The sequence below is a fragment of the Solanum lycopersicum genome, chromosome 11, assembly GCF_036512215.1.
Source record: "Solanum lycopersicum chromosome 11, SLM_r2.1".
Lineage (NCBI taxonomy): Eukaryota > Viridiplantae > Streptophyta > Magnoliopsida > Solanales > Solanaceae > Solanum > Solanum lycopersicum.
The window spans coordinates 37,894,966-37,906,489 of NC_090810.1; the positions used below are offsets into that span (position 1 = coordinate 37,894,966).

Genomic DNA, 11,524 nt, shown 5'->3' on the forward strand with positions numbered 1-11,524 from the left:
ATCTCCACCATCCCTGGGAGTAACTTCACGATTTTGAGGAGGGACATAGGGCTCATTCCTATCATTTCTGTTACGTAGTTACCTCTGTTGAAGTTGTTGTCGCGGTTATAGTTTCCATCTCGGACATAATGACCCTCACGGTTGTAGTTACCATAGTTTCGACCTTGGTTCCCTTGACCTTGGCACCAATTCTCCTGATTAGAGCCTTGGGCACTTGGTCGGAAACCCCCCGCCTGCTCATTTACCGCATAGGAGTCCTCCTCATAATAGCACTCGTCATTTTGTGGCGGTGGTTTCGATAAGTAGTTGACTGCATTTATCTTTTCTGCACCCCCGGTGACATGTTTTAGTACCAACCTAAGATCAGTTCTCATTTCTTCACGAATCTCATCTGTGGCTGGATTGTGAGTGGACTGCACTATGAAGGTATTTCTCCCGGTATCAGACTTCCTAGTACTCCAAGCTTTATTATTCCGGGAGATTTTCTCTAATTTTTCAGCAATCTCAGCATAAGGACACTCCCCATATGATCCACCTGCTATAGTGTCCAACACCGCTTTATTATTATCATCCTGTCCACGATAGAAGTATTTCTTCAGTGACTCATCATCTATACGGTGATTTGCGACCCTTCTCAAGAACTATGTGAATCTATCCCCAAGAACTACTAATTGTCTCTCCTGGTAGTTCCACAAAGTTGTTCACTCTGTCTTTGTGGTTTATTTTCTTGGAGACCGGATAGTAGCGTGCTAAGAAAACATGCCTTAGTTGGTTCCAAGTGAAAATTGAGTTGTACGGGAGCTCAGTGAACCATATAGCAGCCTCTCTTGTCAGTGAGAGAGGAAACACTCTGAGCCCTATTACATCCAAGTCCAAGTCAGACCTCCCTACACAACTTTTACACACTGCCCTAACCTTAGCTATATGGGCATATGGATCCTCAAAAGGTATCCCTGCAAAACAAATCTCTGGCCATGAGCATTTGCATCAGGCTACTAGTTACCACAAAGGTGTGGCCTGGTGGTAGAGGGGGCAAGACAAGTGGCTCATCGGAGTCTGCTATATTGTCATAGCCTCTATAGTATTCTTGGGGCTGTGGAGCGGGATTTTGTCCCCTCTGTTGGTGTTAACTGGAGCATCGGGTAACAAATGACCATAAACATCAACCGGAGCTGGGATGTTCTGGTTTGGATCATCATCATTGATTTCCAAGTTTTGATTCATGTTGCGTAGTGTAAGCTCTAATTCGTGATCGTAGGGAAACAAGGGTTCTCTTCCTCTCCGTGTATTTGGCAAACAAGGAAGATGGTTCTGCAAGAATAAAAAATAATAAAATAAAGTAAAATCAAGAAAATATCAACTAAACTATAGTAATAAGTTTAAATTAATCGAAAAGCTACTTTCCCCGACAACGGCGGCAAAATTTAATACGCTCAAAATTACTTCTCATATAAGAAGTCGGTCGTGTCAAGTAAATAACCCAACTAATGAGGTTGGGATCGTTCCCACGAGGAAAATAGTTTAGACTTAACTTCAATCTATTATTACTATTGTTCAGTCAATTACTTCCTTGGAAAGAAAAAATGATAAAAGGGGGGTTTTCTATTTCTAAATAAATGAAAATAACTAGCGAAATTAAAGGAGACAACTAACAGCTTCGAATGTTGGAGTTTAATCAATTAATCAAAGTAACTAAAGTTTACGTGTTCCCTACATGTTCATAACTTGATAATTCTAACTATAACAATTCTTTCCTAGTATCTTACATGCAAAGTGATAAGTTATGTATTTCTAAATCCTTGGTCCGGCATCTAGAAAATTTCACTCCGCACCTTGGTCCGGCTACGTGTGTTGCTATACTAACCCTTATCTTTACCTCATATTAAGCATCATATTCGATATTTGACTAAGTTATTACCTCGTACCAATAAATACTAGCCTATTAGATAGTATACACTAAATCTATGTTGATAATTCTTTTCCTATTATTTACCTCCTTGGTCCGGCAAGTAGCATTTAGGCGAGTTCTAACGTTGGTCATCCGTTAAAAAGACTTCTAAGCGAAAGAATTATCAATACATGCAAAACACTATTCTAGAATTGTTATTTTAGTTAGATTTTACCTCATTATTCGCCTATGGTTCCCACAACCCTAATTATGGAGTTTAGTTACCCATAGTCAGAATCACAATATTCAATATATATGGTATAAGAATTCATGTACTTACTTCAGTGAGAAAGAGTAAAATCCGAAAATTTGCTTGATTAATCAACAAAAATCACCAACAATCAATTACAAGAATCTCAAAATAATCAAGGATCTCCCAAAAGGTCTAAAATAATCAAGAGTCTAACAAATAGTCTAAAAATAATCCAGGGTCTAAGCTCAAAAATGAGGTTTTTCGAACTCTCTATAAAAAATAAAAACCTAACTAAATAAGGACTATATTTACTGGAAATCTGTCAAAATGCGGCTGGGTCGACGGACCTCACGACGGATCGCCGTGATCACGACGGGCCGTCATGGACACTGTCGTCCCATACTTGTGCAATTTCTTTTGTTGCTCTCTTCATTACCCTCGACGGCAGATATGACGGATCGTCACAGGCACAACGGTCTGTCGAAGGTCTCTGTTCCAAAACACTTGAACTCTTGGAATTTGAGTACTGGGACTACTTCTCTGAACTTCATGACGAACCAGCAGGACGGACCGTCATGGCTATGACGGTCCATCATGCACTCCATAACCCAACACTTGGTCAGACTTTCCCATCTTCCTTCAGCAGCTGCACTACGATGCCATCTACGAACCGTCACGAGCATGACGGACCGTCACAAGCTCCATAGGTTGTCTCGTCTGCATTTCTTCGCTCAAAAACCTCCACATTCATCTTTGGACTGAATTCCTGCAAATAAGGAGAAACTCATATAAAAATTAGCACAAAAAGGCTTTTGGACACATTAAACTTAAGGAAAAAGTAATAATAATACCGTGAAACCACGGTATATCAATACGTAAATAGAGATAGATTTGTGGCAAATCATGAAAGGGAATACATGAATTATATTGAACACGATGCGACTCTTCTTCATTATATTTTTTTCTCCGTCTCATTAATGAAATACATTTAAGATGAAAGACATAGTCTATTTAATATTTATAGGTCAAGATTGTATTACATTCCTAATCATAATTAAGCAAATAAAATTCAAAAAATACTTTTAAAAATTGATAAGATTCCACAAGTTTTGAAGATCCATTAGTACCATAAATTTGATATATATAATTAGCCTAATAAATAGTAATGTTTTGAAAAATGTCTTATGATTCACATGCATACATAAAAGAAAGATTAAGAAAAATCTATTTTTTAAAAAGAAAAATTGATCTTTTTTTTCCATTGACATACAACCTCCGCATATTTAAAGATCAATAATATAAGATTTATTTATTTTATTTTCAAACAGTGGAGCCTCCTATATTCAAGTATTTATAATATAAAATATAAGATGATATTAATGCGTATCTAAATTTGTGGGAAATATTTTCTTGCCAAATTTAAAAAAAAACTTTTCCAAACTTATTTACTTAACTAATTATGATTATGATTTTATTTATTTAATATAATATTTTAACTAATTATTATGATTATGATTTTATTTATTTAATATAATCTTTACTTTTAAAACTTAAATAGGACATATACTTCTTATTCTAAATGTATAATTGACGAAATAGAGAGAAAAAAAATATTGGAGATATCATGCCCCGAGCCTACATCCTGGGCGAGACTGACACTCAGTGATCATTGCTGGCCTCGAGCGAACCCTTGGCCTTGCTTACTTAACTCCGCGGCAGATAACAATCACACTTGTAATGATAAAAAGACTTATCTCAATTGCATAACAAAATATCTGGGAATGTCTTAAAGATTTAAATGTAAAGACTTCTTAACTACTATCTGTCTATGAAGCCTCTAAACTGACTGAGATGAATGTTGGGACAGACCCCACAACATCCTCCGGAGTTCAAGGAGGCTCACCAACTGACTCTGGAGTGTTTAACTGGATCAATGGTGCATTGGATGTTGATCAACTGACATCAGTACATTGAATGTACAAATATGCGAGTTGGAGTGCTAAACGACATAGGCTTGGAGGGAATTTTGAAAGATCTTGGCTCTTTTCAACTCATGAATACTTAACGAAACTCATTTCAATATTAAGCAATTTAAACATGTGCAGTATAAAGGAAAGTTGCTTACAAACATGTTATAAACTCTGTGTGTATGTAAAGATACAAGAAACTCTGAGATGTATGTAAAAATACGATGAACTGATGTATATAAAAGTACAATAACTGTTATGAGAGTTTCTCTAACCAACAATCATCACGTAAGAGCTATAGTGATGATACAACGATCTACGTCACACTTTTAGCGCATCGTATATTCGGCCAAAGGTATAAGACCTGAACTGCCTAATGAATCCACTAGTCTACTGTTAAAAGGGTTCATCTAAAAAGTATAAACTATTTCTACCTATGGTGGCTACATGATTTATGGGGGCTGTGAGTTGTCTAAATTCTTCCTCGTATCGGTGCTCAATACTACTCCCAAAATATGTTGGCTCTTATGTTTAAAAAAAATACTAATTCTGTAGTTTTGAGATTAGTGCTCAAAATACTTAGCTCAAAGCTATCTTGGAAATCATAGTTTCTCTTCTTGCTTCTTTTAGAAAGCAATAGTTTTTCTAGATACATGCCCTAAGGCTCCTTGGAAATTAAAGTTTCCTTACTAGTTAAATGTTAAAACATCCTAATCTTTTTGGGAATACTTAGTCCCCTTATATTACTTTGAAGGAAGGAACTTCAACTTCGCTCTTTATTTAACTCAAAACTTAAGTCTTAAAACAAAGTTAAAATGTTTGTAAAAGACTTGTGAAAACTTGAAATGACTCCTCTTATATGACTCTTGATTTCTCTTAACTTTAGTTCTTAACTGCTCGTGACTTGACTCTTAACTGATTTTTAAATTATATTATGGATTCAAGGAATTAGATTCGTCTTTGGAAAGATCTCATGATGTTTAGGAATGATTCTAGATAGCTAAACATGAGAAAAAAATTAAAAATCAGAATTTGGGGTGGATCCGCGATACAGAAACATGATCTAATCTTGGTTTTAAAAACGCCTTTTGAGGCAGAACACCTTGTGTAAGCTCCGCGACACAAAGTAAAATATTCAACTCTGGGAACAGGTCACGCGACGAGTTCCAATGTCCAGATTTCGCCCATCAAAATTTCTTCTTAGTTTTTCTTCCCAATTCGCCCAAACTCAATTATTTTTTTTTCTTAAATCTCTTTTAGATACAGATACCCAACAAATGTACCTAAGAACCTAACTCGAGAAACAACCCTATAATGCGGCATAACAAATTCAAAAACTTCACAACTCAGGAAATTCAAGAACAACACATGAATTCAAGAAAAGTTATCAAGATATCAATATCCTAATGATTATAGGACGAATTCGAACTGAAATAATATGTTTGGCATATGGGAGAACGATCCCAGCATTATCAGTCTCACATACCTTATTAGGGATCACTCCCGAAGCTGAACTTTGACGATCTTGAACGTTCTTACTTCCTCTTCTCCTTTCTCCTCTGTTCTCCTCTTCTTTTCTCTTTTATCAAATCCCTATCTTATTTTCTAAAAGCGTGAACTGAATAGGGTCAGTTTAGACCCCAATTTATTACCCAAAAATAAAATAAAATAATTGGATAAGAATAAGTCAACTTTGCTCTTTCCAAATCTGGATTGGACTATTCTTAATCCAACAGCTCAGCTTTCGAAAGGCATAATTCACTCATACATATCGACCTTGCACAAACTAGGCGGCGTTGGAAAGATTATTCTAAGAAATTTCCAACCATATCTAGAACTATACCTAACTCATCCTGAGATACGAGTTATGGCCGTTTGAAGTTGATCGAAAATTCACTTTTTCCTAACTTAAGAAAATTTCCAGATTTTAAAACTTTCAAAAACTGACTATTTCAACTATTAAGTTTCTTCCTAACTAATTCAATTTTGCGAGTTGTTATAGGAGAAGGGAACTGAATCCTATTCAAATGTATTTACTCGTTAGTCAATAACTTTAGAAAAGATAGGTCAACGGTTCATATTAGACATAAATAAAATCAAAAAAATACAGAAGAAAAAGGGAAGAGATAAAACACATTAAGGAGATCATTGTTGATATTTTTGTTAATGACTACTCAAGGCTGCAAAAGTAATGGAGGTGCGTAAATACTGTTTAAAAATGATTGACATTACAATATAAACAATTTAGTAATCAACTACCTTCGCAATATGAAAATATTATGTATTTTGTAAAAGGGAAAAGTACTCTATGCATGAATTAACATATGTTTCACAATAAAATTGAAAAGTTATATTTATTCAGAGGCAAGAACTTATAAGCAAACAGAAAAAGATGAGGTGTACTGATAGAGACGGTTACTCTCTTAATCGATTGTCTAGTCAAATCTTGAATATGAAAAAACTCCTTAGTAGGAAGTGCTCGTTTCAGATGGAGTCTTGTCAGGGTTATCTTAACTACTAGGCCACTAAAGTCATCACTTGGGACCATATTTTTTGGGGGGCCCAATTTTTTAAAAAACACTTGTATCTATTACTTAAATGTATATGTATTTTTAACTTAAAAAAATATGTAAAAAGGAAAAAAAAAGAGCAAATTAACCATTAGTTTTTCCCACTTCTTTAAGGGAATGAAACATTTTTTGAAAATAATTTCCTAAAGTGGAAAATTGGGTTTCCTTATTTATCTCCTAAAAGTTTGACCTTATATTTATTTTGTACTCATATTTTTTATTCTCTATTTTATTATTTTATTTTTGTTCTCAATATTGAACTCTCTCCTTAATTTTTTTTTATTGTTGCTTACAAGTTAATAATAACAAAAATTGCTTTTGAGTGTCTTCTTCAAAAATCTTAAGAAGTGCAACAAACAATTATTTTATTGAACAAACACAACACTATTTCAATAATGTTATATCAACTTATCAAATTCGTGAGCCAAGTTTTATTATTTTATCTTTATTATATAATTTTCAGCTTGAACTTTTGTTATTGTTTATTAGAGCCGTCAATATGAGCTAGACCCGATGGGTCGGCCTGGCATAACCCGGAATTTAATAGGACTAGGCTAAGATTTTTGGAGCTCTTTTTAAAAAAAAGCTTTTAGCCCGGTCTGAATAAACCTACTGATTTGTAGAGCTTGATAAATATCGATAGGGGCGGCCCGTAGGCCAATAAAAATTAACTAAAAATATTACATAATATTAAAATTTAAAATTAAAGAGAGTTCAAACTCAAAATAATTAGGTTAATATTTCTATTTAGATATTTATACTTTTACATGGGGAAAATGCACAACTACCCCCTCCACCTATATCCGGAATCCCAGAGACACACTTATACTATACTAAGGTCCTATTACTCCCATGAACTTATTTTATAAGTAATGTTCTACCCCTTTTCGGCTTACGTGGCACTAGCTTGAAAAAAAAAGTCAATCAATGTTGGGTCCACAAGATAGTGTCACGTAGGCCAAAAAGGGATAGAAAATTATTAATAAAATAAGTTTAGGGCGGTAATAGGACATTAGTATAGTATCGGTGTGTCTCTGAGATTTCGAGCATAGGTTGAGGGGGTACTTGTGCATTATCCCTTTGACTTGAAAAAAAAACTTAATAAATATTATAAAGATAATTTTATTTGTGGATTTGATTAACAAGTAGTAGCATCAGCATCATCTAATATTGTTTGTCAATATTTATGATAATATTTTTAAATTATAATTTATAATTTAATATAATAGTCATAAAAAATAGATAATTTTTAAAAAGAATGGATTGGCCCGACAAGCCTACAGCCCACGTACTTGTGGATTTGGCCGAACTTTTTCTGACCCACATTGAAAATGGGCTAGCCCAGCTTAGCCTGGATGGGGTGGGCTAGCCCATATTGACAGCTCTATTGTTGATATCTTTGTTAGCAAGTATATATATATATTCTTATATTAGTTATTATTGAGAAATAATACAATTTAATAAAAATACTCAATCAAATAAAAAATTTGATTCTTTTCTTAATGCATATATTGCTATAGAATAATGTTAACAATTTCCTTAACTACTGTCTCAACCGAAAAGAAAATTCGAATCCAAAAATTGATACAATCTTATCTAAGATCAACAATGTGAGATTGAATGTATTAGCTATATTATAATTGAAAAGAATTACTAAAACAAATCAATTAGAAAATAATAATTAATGACTTCACATCTAAAAAGGCTAGAAAAATAGATTTTAAATAAATATATATATGGTTATTTTTATTTTTGAAAAAGTAAAAAATTATAAAATATTAGGGCCCCTCTTTAAGGTTTGACTTTAGGTCCCCAAGCTTGTTGAGTCGTCCTTGAGTCTTGCACATTGTGAATCCACATATAATGAGGCTACAATGTGAATACCAAATACAATATAGAAAATAAATATTTTTTTTATAAATTATAAGAACATTATGTAACTTTGCATGATAACAAAGTTCATACATTATTCTCACCTTCACAATATTCCATAAAAATTAATATAATTTCCATTGAAAGATCTTTTCAAAATATTTTGAACTTCCTATCAAATTAGACAATATAAAGTTAGACATCTTTTCTATTAACTATTAGAATAGTATTAGCAAAGTGTCAAATCCAAAGAAATTTATAAAGAGAAAGAAAAGATTAATAGAAATTGGAAATTAAATGATGGTATTCACACCTTCACAATATTCCATGGGAAGAACTTTTCAAAACATTTTGAACTTCCTAGACATTTTTTTATATTAAATATTAGAATATTAGTAGCAAATTATCAAATCTAATCAAAAGAAACTTATAAAGAAAAAGAAAAGATTATTGAAAATTAAATAATGAAGTATGACTTTATAGGACTTTCATATTTTGGCTGTTGAAAAGCATTAATTCTGAATTTAGAATGATAAACCATTTAACCAAAAATTAAAGCCGTAATTTGAGGAAATGGTTAAGGGTTAATTACAATTAACAATTGGATTGTAAATGATAGCTTTTCTCTTTTTTAAACTTTAATAACTCATTAGTGTTTTGAACTTCCTAGACATTTTTTTATATTAAATATTAGAATATTAGTAGCAAATTATCAAATCTAATCAAAAGAAACTTATAAAGAAAAAGAAAAGATTATTGAAAATTAAATAATGAAGTATGACTTTATAGGACTTTCATATTTTGGCTGTTGAAAAGTATTAATTCTGAATTTAGAATGGTAAACCATTTCACCAAAAATTAAAACCTTAATTTGAGGAAATGGTTAAGGGTTAATTACAATTAACAATTGGATTGTAAATGATAGCTTTTCTCTTTTTTAAACTTTAATAACTCATTAGACAATAATCATTATAGCCTTTAAGTGAGGGAATTAAATTGTAAAATAAAAATCAATTTTGATATGAAAATAGAAAAAAATCTGAAAAGATAAATTAATAGTTTTTCTGATCATTGAGACATGCTAGAATAAGAAAGATCCAGCTTTATATTTATACATATTTCAATAAACACACATTCCAATATTCAAGAATGTGTCGGAGCTCACTTTAATGATATCAAATGTTTTCAAATTCAATATTCCTATGCACATTTCTCCATCTCATTCTTGACATTTCTTGTCGTACAATATTTGATTTGGTTTTAATTATTTGTTTATTTTTTTAAAATTATTTTTAGTTGCTTGTTGATAAATTAAGAAAAAATAAAAAATTTTATTTATAATATTCTTAATTAATTATTTTAAAAAAAGTAAAACTTTTAAAAAAATTAATTTTTAATTGATCCATTTTATAATTAATCAAAATAAATTGATAAACTCATCTTTTCAATAATTTATTTTTTAACTTTTTCAAAACTAAAGTGTATATATACAATCTACTTGATGTGTGGTCAATTCATGTGCCCTACTTGACTATTAAAACATTATTTAGAATACAATGTCTCTTAACGAATAATTGAACAATAGTATGTTCTCTTATAACGAATAATTGAACAATACTTCTAAAGGTGGCTTTGATAGAAGAATTTGTTGTCAATACTTTTCCATGTATTTTCACAAGACAAATTACTAACGTCACAAAGATAATTGACTAATCGCCTTCTCTTGAAATGCAAATTTTCATATAATAATGAAATACAATGAAAATCAATTGTAGTTGTAATAAGATCATGTGTTGGCTAGGATTTAAATTTTAGGGTGATGTTTTTTCTTAAAAAATATATTTTTGAAACTGAGTTGATGTCTTATTTATCTTTTTGTCTGTTTCATAAATAAGCTAAAAAATTACTTCTAAATTTATATGGAAAAATGTATAAGTGTCCTTTTAGATTATGATTGAAATTTTAGAGAAACGATTTAACTAAACTAAGGTTTTATTTACCGTCCTAAACCTTTTTTTAAAAAAAATTGGGCACCTTTTTGGCGTAAGTGACATCTGAATATCTTTCACACGTCTCTATTACGTGAAGTCATGGAGTGTATCGCGTAAGACAAAAGATGTATAAAATTATATAAAAAAAAGTAAGATCAAGAGATAATAGGACATTAGTTTAGTTAAGATATGTTTCTAAGATTTCGATCATAATTTGAGAATTACTTGTGTCTTATCTCAATTTATATTTATGAGTAATAAAAAAAGAAATTATTGAAATAGAATATGGAGTATTGTGTTTGGGGGTTAGAGGGCGGCTTTGACAGAAGAGTTTGTGTCAATACCTTTTCATGTTTTTCCACAATAAAGACTAACAAACATGACAAAGGAAATTGACTAATCACCTTCTCTTATCTCTCAGAAATGAAAGTATTAGTACTATATTTTACCATACTAGTTATCCCAATAATATATTTTATATTTTAGAAGTTATTTAAGTTGTAACTAAAATTTACAATTAATTATAAAATATAATAATTGTTATAAATACATTGAATTAAGTGGATAGTCCATAAGGTTGGTACATGAACAACCATTCATATTCACTAGGTTACATGAACCTTTTTGGATAAGAATGTATCTATTTATTATGATACTTAATATGGTGACCTTTGGAGTGATTTCTCACTCTATAAATAGGGTTGTTCATTCACTATTGTAATATATACAGATGAGACTTACATACACTTGAATAAGAAGAAAATTCCTCTTCTACTATCTACTTCTCTTGTCTTCTTCTCTTTATGATTATATTCTTATAAGCTTGATTTTATAAAACGTTATCAACACAAGTCTCTAGCCAATTGAGATTGAGTTTTAGTTTTTCTTTAACTCATGTTTTGGTTGATCTCGTTATGAGAATCAAGATATTATATGCATAAAATCAGGTATGTATTTTCTAAAATATTTTTATGATTTAGAAT

General features: G+C 31.5%; 1 long non-coding RNA gene across 1 annotated transcript; it reads right to left on the reverse strand.

The window, feature by feature from the left end:
• Positions 1–2,243: 2,243 nt before the first annotated feature.
• On the reverse strand, positions 2,244–6,157 carry LOC138339540 (uncharacterized). The gene is made up of 2 exons (XR_011212368.1): positions 5,595–6,157; positions 2,244–2,907 (listed from the first exon to the last, which is right to left on the reverse strand). It is a non-coding gene; the product is annotated as an uncharacterized lncRNA (long non-coding RNA).
• Between the last annotated feature and the right edge of the window lie 5,367 nt (positions 6,158–11,524).